Genomic DNA, 15,098 nt, shown 5'->3' on the forward strand with positions numbered 1-15,098 from the left:
AAAAAAGCAGCTAAGTAAAGAAAAACGAGTGGCCATTATTACTTTAAGAAATGAAGGTCAGTCAGTCCGAAAAAATGGGAAAACTTTGAAAGTGTCCCCAAGTGCAGTTGCAAAAACCATCAAGCGCTACAAAGAAACTGGCTCACATGAGGACCGCCCCAGGAAAGGAAGACCAAGAGTCACCTCTGCTTCTGAGGATAAGTTTATCCAAGTCACCAGCCTCTGAAATCGCAGGTTAACAGCAGCTCAGATTAGAGACCAGGTCAATGCCACACAGAGTTCTAGAAGCAGACACATCTCTTCAACAACTGTTAAGAGGAGAGTTTGTGCAGCAGGCCTTCATGGTAAAATAGCTGCTAGGAAACCATTGCTACGGACAGGCAACAAGCAGAAAAGACTTGTTTGGGCTAAAGAACACATGGAATGGACTTTAGACCAGTGGAAATCTGTGCTTTGGTCTGATGAGTCCAAATTTGAGATCTTTGGTTCCAACCACCGTGTCTTTGTGCGACGCAGAAAAGGTGAACGGATAGACTCTACATGCCTGGTTCCCACCGTGAAGCATGGAGGAGGAGGTGTGATGGTGTGGGGGTGCTTTGCTGGTGACACTGTTGGGGATTTATTCAAAATTGAAGGCATACTGAACCAGCATGGCTACCACAGCATCTTGCAGCGGCATGCTATTCCATCTGGTTTGCGTTTAGTTGGACCATCATTTATTTTTCAACAGGACAATGACCCCAAACACCTCCAGGCTGTGTAAGGGCTATTTGACCAAGAGGGAGAGTGATGGGGTGCTACGCCAGATGACCTGGCCTCCACAGTCACCAGACCTGAACCCAATCGAGATGGTTTGGGGTGAGCTGGACCGCAGAGTGAAGGCAAAAGGGCCAACAAGTGCTAAGCATCTCTGGGAACTCCTTCAAGATTGTTGGAAGACCATTTCCGGTGACTACCACTTGAAGCTCATCAAGAGAATGCCAAGAGTGTGCAAAACAGTCATCATAGCAAAAGGTGGCTACTATATATATATATATATATATATATATATATATATATCAAAAGAATGCAGCGGCACTCCATATGGCCAAGATACGTCTTAACAATGAAAATAATGAAAATATTAGATCTAAACTGTTTTGCTTAGCAACAAGTACTTACAATCAATGAAGGTTTTTAGCGCATTAATTGGCCAATTCATGTGTGCCCATTAACCACGGCAAGGTAACCTCCCCCTGATGGGTAGCTACTCTGCCTAACATGCCACTTTTGGGCTACAAGCCTACAACTAAACGGACAAACATGTCTTCTTCTGGGCTAAAAACATCTACATTTAAAGGGCAAGCAGAGCTGTTTATACAACACTTGCTGGTTAATGGGAGGAGTGCAGAATCAGGCAAGAGGCAGTTACACCCCCTTATAATACAAACCAGCGAAACCTGACCAGCACCTCCTAGTGTGAACTGGTGCCAGGTGCCGTAACTATAAAATATATCAAAAGAATGCAGCAGCACTCCATATGGCCAAGATACGTCTTAACAATGAAAATATTAGATCTAAACTGTTTTGCTTAGCAACAAGTACTTACAAACAATAAGTATATATATATATATATATATATATATATATATACATTTTCTACATTATTAGTCCCTGTGAATCTGCAATCACTGGTTCACATGTACTATATATTGCAATACTGTGATAATTAGGTGTATTGTAAAATTACCGATCTCCTATGAAGCCACAGGCTGTGGGATTGGGGACGGACGATGGGCATCAGAAGGGGCACCTTCCCCCATTTACAACTTTTTAAGTGCCAGCGACCAGAGCTAGCTCTGATTGCAGCAGTTAGATTTGGATGCCGGCTGTGCCACACAGTAATCGCCAGGGAAGGGTGGGCTCTGGCACATGTCTGGGTCCTGGCGCTGTCCTTGCTTCACCCTTCCACAAGGGATGGTTCTATGGTATGGCCAACTTTGAAGTTGCCCAGGGATCCCCATATCTCAAAAGGGGTCCCATAGAGAACCTGTCCCCCTAAAAGCAACTATGAACCCCCTTCTCCACCCTTGGCCACCAGGGATTGGGAAATTAACTCATTCACTGCTTTCAGCTGCATTCACACGTAGTGGTAATGCACTGTACTGCCAACTTTCTGCCTTTTTCTGATGAAAAAAAAGCACAGAAAGCTCAGTGCAAACCTCAGTTTTGGAGAGCCGCACATTACTGCAGTGTGTGAACCCAGCCATAGAGAACTAAGACATTTATAATTAACCATTTCACAAATCCAGGCCAGCAGGTAGTCTAAAATAATAATAAGTAAAAATGTAGAGCCCTCCTACCCTTGATGTCCAGGGTCTGATTTGCTGTAATGTCTGCCCTTCCTATCACCACCACTCCCGGCCATCTTTCTAAGGCCTCAATCAGATGCTGGGTTTTTTTGCTTACAAGAGAAAAGAGAACTATTTTTCATCAGTGCGCTGGATTCCATTTTTCTCCGTTTTTGGGCTGTGTCCTTTTTTTGTCATCATTTTAACCATTAAACAGAATAAACTGGACAGCACTTGGATGAAACAGAGATGACATCTGAGTGCTATCCATTTTTTTTTTGCAAACCCTTAAACGTTAATGGGCCAGTTTGATCCACAAATCGGATAAAAACACAAGGACTGCCTACACTGATACATTGCACCAATCACTCAACTGTGTGAGCTGAATTAATTTATGACCATCTCATACCTTTTGCAAAAAAATACAGAATGTTTCTATTCACTGACAACAAGCAGAGATTTTGGAAACTGAGGTATTGAAACGCAAAGTCTATTAAAGAATTGCTGTGTGAGCGTCATTATTTGCTGATAGAGGTTCATTAATATAAAAATAGACAATTCTTTGCAGCCCCATAGTCCTGTGGGGGTCTCGCACATCTATTGGCAATGAGAAGCTCTGGCCAGGCATATTTCCTCCCTGTATTCCCTCGGCTTCTGTCTTTTTCCATCTAAATAATTTATCTCCAAAATTGTGTTTACCTTCTCCCTACTTATTGATGGGAGTGCAGCGGGCGGCATGTTCGCACCATCTGGCACCGCCACACTTACAGTACAGCCTATTGCTGACTAGTGGTTTCATGGAATGACGTCTTTCAGTAATTTGCTAAGTATACTCTGCTGCCAGAAAGAGGCGGCAACGTAACCGAGCCACATGGACTTCACAGGAGTTGCAAATGGGCTCACATCATATTTGGAGGTGGTCCTGTAAAGCCCCCCACAGACAGAGGAGAATGGTGGAGGACGGTGCGCATGCTCAATGACTTCATGCTAACTGCTCAGTGATGTGATCACTATACTTGGATTCCCCTATAGATCATGGGGTCTGCTTTCATACGACGGCAAGTTGCGTATATGAATGGGTCCGTGTGCAGCTCTCTGCACTCGTCCACTTCAGGCATGGGTGCAAGAGTAGCCTGTCGTTACCTGCACTATTCTGGGGGTGAAAAATCAGATGTTGCTGCATTTTTTTCTTCCATGTGGTTTCATGTGCACAAGAATAAGGGCTACTATTGGTTCGTGGGCAGTAATTTTTGCATACAAACTGCAAATTGCACAAAGTTTCATAAAGGCTGCAGTACCATGCGACTTGCATGGAAGTGTACTGCAAGTGTGTCACATGCGACTTGTGACCATCGTCATAAAATCCAATATTTAGAAATATTTTCTACTGTTTGTGGCAACCATGGTAAGTTGCAGGCTGCAATTGTGACACCATAGGAAATCATTAGATGCAATGTCCTAATGTGACACCACAATCTCAATGTCGCGCAACTTATGTCACCGTGTAGCTTTAGCCTTTAAGAGGTTTTCCAGTTTCGGAAACCCTTGTTCTCTGCATGCAGTTTTTAAAAAAAAATCAAAAAAGAAAAACAACAAACTGCGCTTTACTTACCCTCCCCAGGTCTAGCAGTCCTGCCTGCAATGACGTGACCTCAGTGCTGCAGACATAAACACTGAGAGCAGCGGCGGCGAGTCAGCACTGGACCCAGGGAGGATGAGTAAAAAAAAGTTCATTTTTATAAAAACAAACTGCAACCGTAGGAGAGGGGTATTCTAAAACCGGAAAAGCCCTTCAAGCATTAGTCTGATATTTGGCGAGTCTATGGAGGCTGCCAATGACAAATTCTGGTGCTCTAATACCACCCTTGATGACAGGGCGATGTCTTTAGGGGTCAGATGGTTTGGAAAACCCAATAATCCTGTAATTCTGAGGGCTGTTGATTGGCAAAGTTTATTTTTAAAAAATGGCAAAGTTTGAGTTCTGAACTCAAAGAAAGTGGAAGGTGTAATGGTGGAAATTTTGGTGGCCAAAGGCACTGGTCTGCCAGGACGACAGCAGGAATTGTAGCATGTTGGAACCACTGAGTCAGCCATAGTGTCACGGGCATGTCAGAAGTGACAGACAGTCGCCCTGCAGTTGGTTGCATGAGATCTCTTCGTTTGGCATTACAGACACCTTCTTAGAGGCTGTTTCTCTAGGACCCAGTGGCTAACTTCCTCTTGCTAATTAACACCCTAGCCTGGGTGTATAAATACCTGCTGTCTGCTAGAGGGAGGTGCTGGCGATACTCACATTACCCCTTGTGAAGGTTCGGAGCAAGTACATTACTTCTTCCTCTCGGGAGCTATTAGGACGTGTGTTCATCTCTCTGAAGTCGACTAAAACTAAGCTATCTTCCCCCCCTTGTTGTCTTTAGTTGTCAGTAGGGATCGAATAGCTTTCAGCCCCATCCTTTCCCTAGCCAGGGCCAAACACCAGGGAAAGACAGGGCGAGGTTCATGTGCGGCTATTGGTGAAGTACCAATATAGGGTGGTTAGTGGAGACAGGGTGATATTAGATCAGCCTCGGAGGTCTCCACTCCCCCCTTTCCCTAGAGTCTGGGCTCCCTTTCCCTCTTCCCTTTGTGTTGCACTAAGTCTTTCCCACATCTTGAGGGACACATTGCTGGAGCTGCTTTTACAGAGTGAATCCGTATTCTGGCACATGGCGGGCGGTGGTGTCATCCATAGTTTTCATTAAAAAAAAATCCGCACTGCGGGTCAGTATCTATGCAGAAAAGTTTGCACAATTTCTGTTAACTGTTCGAAGCGGCCTGCAGCGCTGACCCGGCTGTCCAAATTCTTATTGTGAACATTACATATTTTCTGAAAAAAATAGGAACGGTCCTTATTGCCTCTAGTGATGGGGGACCGGGCCCTTAGATGTCTTCCACCAATTTCCTTGGGATGCTAGAGGCCAAATAATCCCTCAATGCCACAATCTGCCGGCAAGCAAGGGTGAAGCACATGACCTTGACTTCCTGCAAAAATGCGGCTGATTAGGGGCGATTTTGTTACTGGATTTTTGGACGGCAGCCATGCTAATTTTTAAATCTGGATCCTGTAGGTCTGTCATTGGAGGAACCAAGGATCTGGTCAATCATTTTCTCTCCTAAGATGAGCAGCGCCAGTGATATCCAGCGGCCACTTATCCCCATCACAAGGATTCGTTTTGATGTCCTGTTCCAAACCAAAAGTAAAGTCTTTTGGATCAGGCCCAAACAGCTTTTCCATTATTCTAGGCCTGGTTGTATTGAGGAGCATGTGTCATTTCAAAGACAGGTCTTCTTTTGTTAAGTAGAGGTTATTCTTAGCCTGAGGAGGGCAATTTAGTTCCTCTCCATCTCCCTATTCTCTGTGCTTTTCCATCACCATTTCATCTGATAGCCAGAGAAAAATTAATATGCTCTTTCGTGTATAAGAACAGGGCAGATAGTGAAGGCGTCATAACAACCAATCAGATCATGGCTTATATATCCTAACCTGCAGTGAACATATGAAAGCTGGAATCTGATTGGTTGTCAAAGGACAGAAGCTATGCTCCGGATTATACCTAGGGCCTAGAAGATGATTTTTCCATGGCAACCAATCAGATTACAGCTTAAATGTCCTAACCTGCAGTATACAAATGAAAGCTTGACTCTGATTGGATGATATGTACAGTTACACCTAGTTTTTTGTAGCAACCAGTAAAATCACGGATTATATGTCTTAACTTGCAGAGAACTATTGAAAGCTGAAATGTGATTGGAGGAGGTGTATGCTCTGGCTTTATACATAGGGCCTAGTAGAAGGGTTGCCATTAGCAACAAATCAGATCATGGCTTACATGTCCTAACCTGCGGTGGACAACTGAAAACTGCAATCTGATTGGTTGATCAGATATATATGACTAAATGGGGCTATTGGCAACCAGTAAGGTGACTGCTTTCATTTTCCAAAGGTTGAAAAAAAAGAGAGCTGGACTATAATAGGTTGCTATGGGCAACTGCTATACTTTGCTCCCTCTGTAAATTGCGCCACTTTTTTTTAATGAAGTGATGCTTTTTCTTATACCTCGTCCATTCAAGACATGTCATAAATGAATGACAGGAATGTGTCCCCAAAGAAGCGCCACCTTTTAGGAGAATGATACTCTAATCTAATTAGTCACTTTGTGTTCTCTGTAGTATTTTGTTTACCATAAAGTGACTGTTGTAAAGAGACCAATCCCAATAAACGTCAGAATCGCTGGATTTTTTTCTTTCAATTCCAACCCATTTGGATTTTTTTACCATTTTTCAGCACATTATAGGTCCGATTCATTATTTTATTTGTGCATTTTTTGTCTTCTTTTTGGTGCTTTTCGTCTGTTTTTAATTTGTGCTTTTTTGAAGTCTATTTTCTTATTTTTCTTAAAATATTCGTTGTTGTGGACGTGGTTTGAGAGCTTCAATCGTGACTTGCGCCATTGTGAAGATTTTGGACCAAAGAAACTGGAAAGACAATAAGTGCAATAGGGTCTTACACGAGGAGGAAAATGGAGACAAATGGCAGTTTTGATAACCTGATGCGGTTGTGAAGTCATATAACCCCTGTAAAAACTTCTTCCAGCTTCACATTGTGAAGAGTTTGACATAAAAGCTTCAAAGAATACCAGAAGGCCAAAAAAAAAAAGAACAGTTACTTAAAAAAAACACAAAAAACCCTGTAAATGATGGGTCGGACCGAATACTGTAAACTGAATGTTGTCATTCAAAGTTACAACATATCCTGCAAAATAAAATAAAATAAACCCTTGTATTTCTATGTGGATTTAATAATAATAATAATAATAATAATAATAATAATAATAATAATAATAAAAAACATTATGGCTCTTCGAAGAAGGAGGAAAAAAACGAAAGCACAAAAATGAAGAAAAAAATTGCCAGTTGGGAAGAGGTTAATGAATGGGATGAACTGTATTAAAGTGCAAGCAACAAAACAGAAATGCTGGAGAAAAATGGTGACCAGGTGTTCTGTAAGGCTATATGCACTCAGAATTTTCTGAGGAATTTTTGGAACAGAAATTAAGCAGAATCCCTAAATCCCCCTCAAAATCTCAAATTCCGCTCAGTTTCTGCTCCAAAAACTCAGCAAAAAGACGCTGTGTGCACATAGCCTTAATATGGTGCAACTTGTTTTTTGTGTAATACTTTTAATTTGTGAGAGCAGAAGTTGTTAGTCGTTGCACTGTGAAGTTTCTCATTATTTTGTGCTTGTGAGGATTTTTCACGTTTGGTAATCAGGAAACTCGGGGAGTGTTGCTACACAACAAGCTGAGAGTGTTCCAGGGCCGAGCACGGCTCTTCCATTACAAATACTGCTGCATGGCGATAATTGGCTGCTGTCCTGCTGCTTGACCTTCAGCTGTTTCATGTTGGACGAGAGATGGCGGAAGGTGATTTTCATGGGCTGAAAGTAAAAATTAGGAAACAAAAACAAGACCTTTTACCATATTATAAAAAAAAAGTTTAAAGGGGAAGCATAATAATTGGAAATTAAGCCTTTTCAGAATTATTATCCTCCTTCATGACTTCTGCAAAATTATTTTGACCGCAGAATGGTGCAACAGTAAGTCTATGTTCACATGTTCAGTTTTTGGTTAGTATTTTACATCAGTATTTGTAAGCCAAAATCAGGAGTCTGACGTGTTTCTATTATACTTTTCCTCTGATTGCTCCACTCCTGATATTGGCTTACAAATACTGATGTAAAATACTGACCAAATACTGATAGTGTGAACGTGGCCTAAAGCTGCTCAAGATCGCTGTTGGTGGATCCTATTTTTATGAGATCTGTCAAAATTTTCTATAGGGGGCTATAGGACAAGTTTCCAACATCATCCATCAGGAAAAACAAGATTGTAACTTTTTGGTTGATGTCTTTATGGTATGTTCACACAAATGTGTTGCAAATCCATTGCAATTCCCAACTTTTATACTCAAAATAAGTATTGGTAAGTTTTTTGGTGGGCACCAAATATATGACAGAAAATTCAAAAATTTCTTACACATGTATGGGATTTGGATTGGCGCCCGATGTGATGCAGATTACAGCAAAGAATCCTCTTTCAAACCTTAATCATTTTTAGGCCACGTTCACACATTCAGCATTTGTGAATCTGGCCTTAAACTGATTCATTTTAGCAAATTCTCAAAACAGCAAATATACTTGTGCTGTCAAATTTGAGAGCAAGGAGCTGCTACAAACAGCATCATCTGTGCAGTGCCTCATTACCCCTCTGGGGGCACTGTAGGGAACTGGACCACTTGCTGCCAGTTTACCCCACAGATTACAGCTGATCATTACGGGTTCCAGTTTATTGTTGGAGATTCCTTATAACAAAAAGCAGGCAACGCCTTTGAATACAAGTGCTAATAATATTTACATATATATATATATATATATATATATATATATACATATATATATATGTATTTATTTATATATATATTCATCCTCCACATGGAATGGTTATGCTGTGATTCTTGCCAGACTCCAGTGATGCAGACAGGATCCATTTGCATGCTTCTTTTCTTCCTCCTTCCGCCCCGGTCCCAGGATATTTTCTGCATAATGTTGAGCAGAGCGCTGTGCTGACTGTGCAGTCGTCAGGGCTTCATGTCTCCTGCATCCGGCTGGAAAAGGTCATTGTGCAGAGGTGACAGCATCTGGTCCTGACATTGCACAGGATCGCACATGTTAGTAATCGGAAGTGTTACACTGTAATTCACACGGACCGGGGTTCATATGTCAGCACCTGGCTCAGTGAATAAGACACTGGATTACACCCATTGCAACCTGCAGTAAACCCAGATGCAGACCCATCTCCAGACCTCTAAATATCCAGAAACTGGCTGTCCACTCAGGTTGGATTATCCCTTTGATTACTCTGCTTTTGACACTTGATTGACCTAATTGTTCTGCCCATCTTTCCGGCATTTGGACCCAACCTTGCCCTTGAACTCCAATTCTGTCAGTGTCTATAGTTATTCTCTGGCTCATTTGATTTCTCTTTTCTGCTCGCTCCACCAGTGTATGACTACCCTCTGTAGACGAAACCTAAAAGTTTTTACAGCAAAGTCCAGATTCTTTAATAGGGGATAAAGGAGTATTCCAGACCAAAAAAGGTATCACCTATCCACCAGATAACTCGTAATTGTTACATTTGCATGGGTGTACAGTGGCTCAGTGGTTAGCTCTGTTGCTTTGCAGTGCTGGGGTCCTGGGTTCAAATCTCTCCAAGGATAATATCTTCAAGGAGTTTGTATTTTCTCCCTTTGCTTATGTGGGTTTCCTCTGGATTCTCCAGTTTCCTCCAACTCTTTAAATACTTCCAGATAGGGAATGTAGATTGTGAGTCCCAATGGGGACAGTGATGATGTCTGTAAAGCGCTACAGAATACGATGGTGCTATATAAGCAAAGCATAATAAATAAATAATAAATTGCAACAGCCGGGACCTCTATGATCACCAGAATGGTGGATCACACCCAAGAGAGGATTTATGTTATGCATGCACGCTGCCATTCAATTCTCTGACACTGAAGATAGCCAAACGCAGTGCTGCACTTGTCAATGTCATAAAATTGCCTGCATGACCTGCCACAGCACTACTAGACATGGTCTTGTGGCAAGGGAAGAAGAGGCGACACAATCCCTCATTGTGGTGATTGGATTCCACATGATGGGACCCACTCAGATCTAGCAGTGGATGAGTGATAACTGGATTACAACCGGCACCAGCTTTGCCCGGTCTGACTTTGTATCATTTACAGTTTCAGATTTGTCATTTTTCATAGTTACATACAGTGCACAGATTTTCCATTGCTCCAGTTTCTACAGTAAATCTGCCTGGGGCGTTGTGTGCAGTTTACATGAGGTTAAACAGCGGAGGATCTTAAGTGGGTAATCGTCAGTGCATTATGTATTATAATGGAGTCCATTACCAACCCTAGAGAGACCGCGGTATTCGTATAGAACGAGATGCACATGGGTGGATTCCCGGATTACCCAAGGAATGTCACTCCGGCTTACAAAATAGGAAACATCATGAAACATTAAAGACAGAGCTCCAAGAATAGTGAAATGGAGGCAAAAGACCGGGAGCGATCTGTAGCTGTTCCCAAGTGGATGAACATGTGAAATGTCTGGGTTTGGTAGGGACTAAGAAAGTCAGAGCGTACAGTATAAATTAGATCAATGCTACATGAGCAACAAGGATATTATATAGTTATGGATCTGGTATAATGAACCCAGTGCAAAGCTTTCATCAGTGCCCCCTTCTCTCTGACTACTGTTTTTTATCTACTTATTGAAAAGTTTTGACTCCCTTTCTTCGCCATCCAGTCCAGGCCACCATGATGTCTTCTTTGTGTCTTTGCTAGTGTAGCATCTTGCTGATCATGTACACAAGCTCCCCTTCATGCTGCTATGGTTATTGCTGAGCAGGTTTTTGTCCCATTACTTTACCAGCTGTGTCCCTAAATACTGCAATTCAGAAAAAATAATAGTGCCACACAGTGACCCCAAAATAACAGTGCCAGGCAGTGTCCTAAAATAGAATAAAAACAACAAATTGTGCCCCACACAGTGATAATTCCCCAAATAGAAGTTTGCGCCCACAAGGTAATAGTGTCTAAACATAGTCCCACATAGTAACTACTGCAGTGCCTATATAGTGACATTTAGGTTCTAGTACTGTGTAAGACCCCATTTAGGCAATATTTCTATCTGGGGCACCAATTAGGCACTATTACTATCTGGGGCACCAATTAGGCACTGTTATTATGGACCGAGGGAACTATAGGCCTGTGAGCCTTACTTCTATACCTGGAATGATCTTTGAACAAATTATTAAACAACATGTATGCAAGTACCTTTATGAGAATGGAGTGATTAACCAGAGGCAGCATGAGTTTGTAACTAATAAATCATGTCAGACTAACTTAATTTCCTATGACAGAATCACTGACTGGGTGGATCAGGGAATCGCAGTAGATATAGTATATCTTGACTTCAGCAAAGCATTTGACAAAGTATCTCATACCATCCTTATTGAAAAAATGATCAACTACGGAATGGACAAAGCAACTGTTAGGTGGATTAATAACTGGCTCAGTGATCGGACCCAAAGAGTGGTAATGAATGGTTGCACATCCAGAATGTCACAAGTGGGGTACCACAAGGCCCTGTCCTGGGCCCTTTGTTGTTCAACAACTTTATCAATGATTTAGATGAAATAATTGAGGGTAAACTGATTAAATTTGCTGATGACACAAAGCTAGAAGGGATAGCTAACACTAGAGAAGAGAAAGAGAGGATTCAAAAAAGTTTAAACAAACTGGAATTGTGGGCATCAACTAACAGAATGGTTTTTAACAAGGAGAAATACAAAGTCCTACATCTTGGCAAGAAAAATGAAAAAAAGCATCTACTGAATGGGAGGAATATGGCTTAGCAACAGCACGCGTGAAAAAGACTTGTGTATACTAATAGATCATAGACTGCACATAAGTGAACAATGTGATGCAGCAGCAAAAAAGGCAAACACAATTCTGGGTTGCATTAAAGTGAATCTGTCACCCCCTGGGAGATTTGAGACCTCTAATATGGGCATACAGGTTGTAGAAAAGTAAATCTGTACAAAGCTGTATGGCCCATAGTAGAGGTCAGCTTACAGAGAAATGTAGCTTTATAAAATCGCTTTCCACATGCTTGGCTTCCCCCGGATGCAAAGAATGTTTAGTAAGCCTAGAAATCCCCAGGTGTCTGTTTAGTAAGCCCAGAAATCCCCACCTATTATCTTATTATGCATATCCCTTCCCCCTTTTCTATAACCTCTATGCCCATATTAGAGATCTCAAATCTCCCAGGGGGTGACAGATTCCCTTTATCAGAAGCATACAGTCTAGATCACGTGAACTATTATTATTCCTCTACTCCTCCTTGGTCAGACCTCATCTGGAATACTGTGTCCAGTTCTGGGTGCCACGTTTTAAAAAAGACATTGAAAAACTGGAACAAATTCAGAGAAGAGCGACCAGAATGGTGACCGGTCTGCAAACTATGTCCTATGAGGAACGGTTACAGGATTTGGGAATGTTTAGCTGCAAAAAAGAAGACTGAAAGGAGACTTAATAGCTGTCTACAAATATCTGAAGGGCTGTCACAGTGTAGAGGGATCATCTTTATTCTCATTTACACAAAGAAAGACTTGAAGCAATGGGATGAAACTGAAAGGGAGAAGATACAGATTAGATATTAGAAAAAACTTTTTGACAGGGTGATCAATGAGTGGAACAGGCGGCCATGAGAGGTGGTGAGTTCTCCTTCAATGGAAGTCTTCACACAGAGGCTGGACAGACATCTGTCTGAGATGGTTTAGTGAATCCTGCATTGAGCAGGGGGTTGGACACGAGGACCCTGGAGGTCCCTTCCAAGTCTAACATTCTAGGATTCTATGATTATCTGGACACCATTTAGGCGCTATTACTATCTGGGACACCAATTAGGCACTGTTACTTTCTGGGACAACATTTAGGCACTATTACTATCTGGGACACCAATTAGGCACTATTACTATCTGGGGCACCATTTAGGCACTATTACTATCTGGGGCACCACGTATGCACTATTACTATCTGGGACACCACTTATGCACTATTACTATCTGGGGCACCATTTAGGCACTATTACTATCTGGGGCACCAATTAGTCACTGTTACTATCTGAGACACCAATTAGGCACTGTTATTATCTGGGAAACCAATTAGGCACTATTACTATCTGGGACACCAATTAGGCACTGTTATTATCTGGGACAACATTTAGGCACTATTACTATCTGGGGCACCATTTAGGCACTATTACTATGTGGGGCACCACTTATGCACTATTACTATCTGGGACACCACTTATGCACTATTACTATCTGGGGCACCATTTAGGCACTATTACTATCTGGGGCACCAATTAATTACTGTTACTATCTGGGACACCAATTAGGCACTGTTATTATCTGGGACACCACTTAGGCACTATTACTATCTGGGGCACCAATTAATCACTGTTACTATCTGGGGCACCATTTAGGCATTATTACTATCTGGGCACCATTTAGGCACTATTACTATCTTGGGCACCATTTAGGCACTATTACTATCTGGGGCACCATTTAGGCACTATTACTATCTGGGGCACCATTTAGGCACTATTACTATCTGGGCACCATTTAGGCACTATTACTATCTTGGGCACCATTTAGGCACTATTACTATCTGGGGCACCATTTAGGCACTATTACTATCTGGGCACCATTTAGGCACTATTACTATCTGGGGCACCATTTAGGCACTATTACTATCTGGGGCACCATTTAGGCCTCACTGTTACTATCTGGGACACCATTTAGGCACTATTACTATCTGGGGCACCATTTAGGCCTCACTGTTACTATCTGGGACACCATTTAGGCACTATTACTATCTGGGGCACCATTTAGGCCTCACTGTTACTATCTGGGACACCATTTAGGCACTATTACTATCTGGGGCACCATTTAGGCACTATTACTATCTGGGGCACCATTTAGGCCTCACTGTTACTATCTGGGACACCATTTAGGCACTGTTACTATCTGGGACACCAATTAGGCACTGTTATTATCTGGGGCACCATTTAGGCACTATTACTATCTGTGCACCATTTAGGCCGCACTATTACTATCTGGGACACCAATTAGGCACTGTTATTATCTGGGACAACATTTAGGCACTATTACTATCTGGGGCACCATTTAGGCACTATTACTATCTGGGCACCATTTAGGCACTATTACTATCTGGGGCACCATTTAGGCACTATTACTATCTGGGGCACCATTTAGGCACTATTATTACCTGGGGCACCATTTAGGCACTGTTACTATCTGCGACACCATTTAGGCACTATTACTATCTGGGGCACCACGTATGCACTATTACTATCTGGGGCACCACTTATGCACTATTACTATTTGGGGCACCACTTATGCACTATTACTATCTGGGGCACCAATTAGGCACTGTTATTATCTGGGACAACATTTAGGCACTATTACTATCTGGGGCACCATTTAGGCACTGTTACTATCTGGAGCACCATTTAGGCACTGTTATTACCTGGGGCACCATTTAGGCACTGTTACTATCTGGGACACCAATTAGGCACTGTTATTATCTGTGACAACATTTAGGCACTATTACTATCTGGGCACCATTTAGGCACTATTACTATCTGGGGCACCATTTAGGCACTATTACTATCTGGGGCACCATTTAGGCCACACTGTTACTATCTGGGACACCAATTAGGCACTGTTATTATCTGGGGCACCTTTTAGGCACTGTTACTATCTGGGACACCATTTAGGCACTGTTACTATCTGGGGCACCATTTAGGCACTGTTACTATCTGGGGCACCATTTAGGCACTATTACTACCTGGGGCACCATTTAAGCACTATTATTACCTGGGGCACCATTTAGGCACTGTTACTATCTGGGACACCAATTAGGCACTGTTATTATCTGGGGCACCATTTAGGCACTATTACTACCTGGGGCACCAATTAGGCACTGTTATTATCTGGGGCACCATTTAGGCACTATTACTACCTGGGGCACCATTTAAGCACTATTATTACCTGGGGCACCATTTAGGCA

This window comes from Phyllobates terribilis, unplaced genomic scaffold, assembly GCF_046119375.1.
Source record: "Phyllobates terribilis strain yellow unplaced genomic scaffold, ASM4611937v1 Scaffold_7__3_contigs__length_470593459, whole genome shotgun sequence".
NCBI classification, from domain to species: Eukaryota; Metazoa; Chordata; class Amphibia; order Anura; family Dendrobatidae; genus Phyllobates; species Phyllobates terribilis.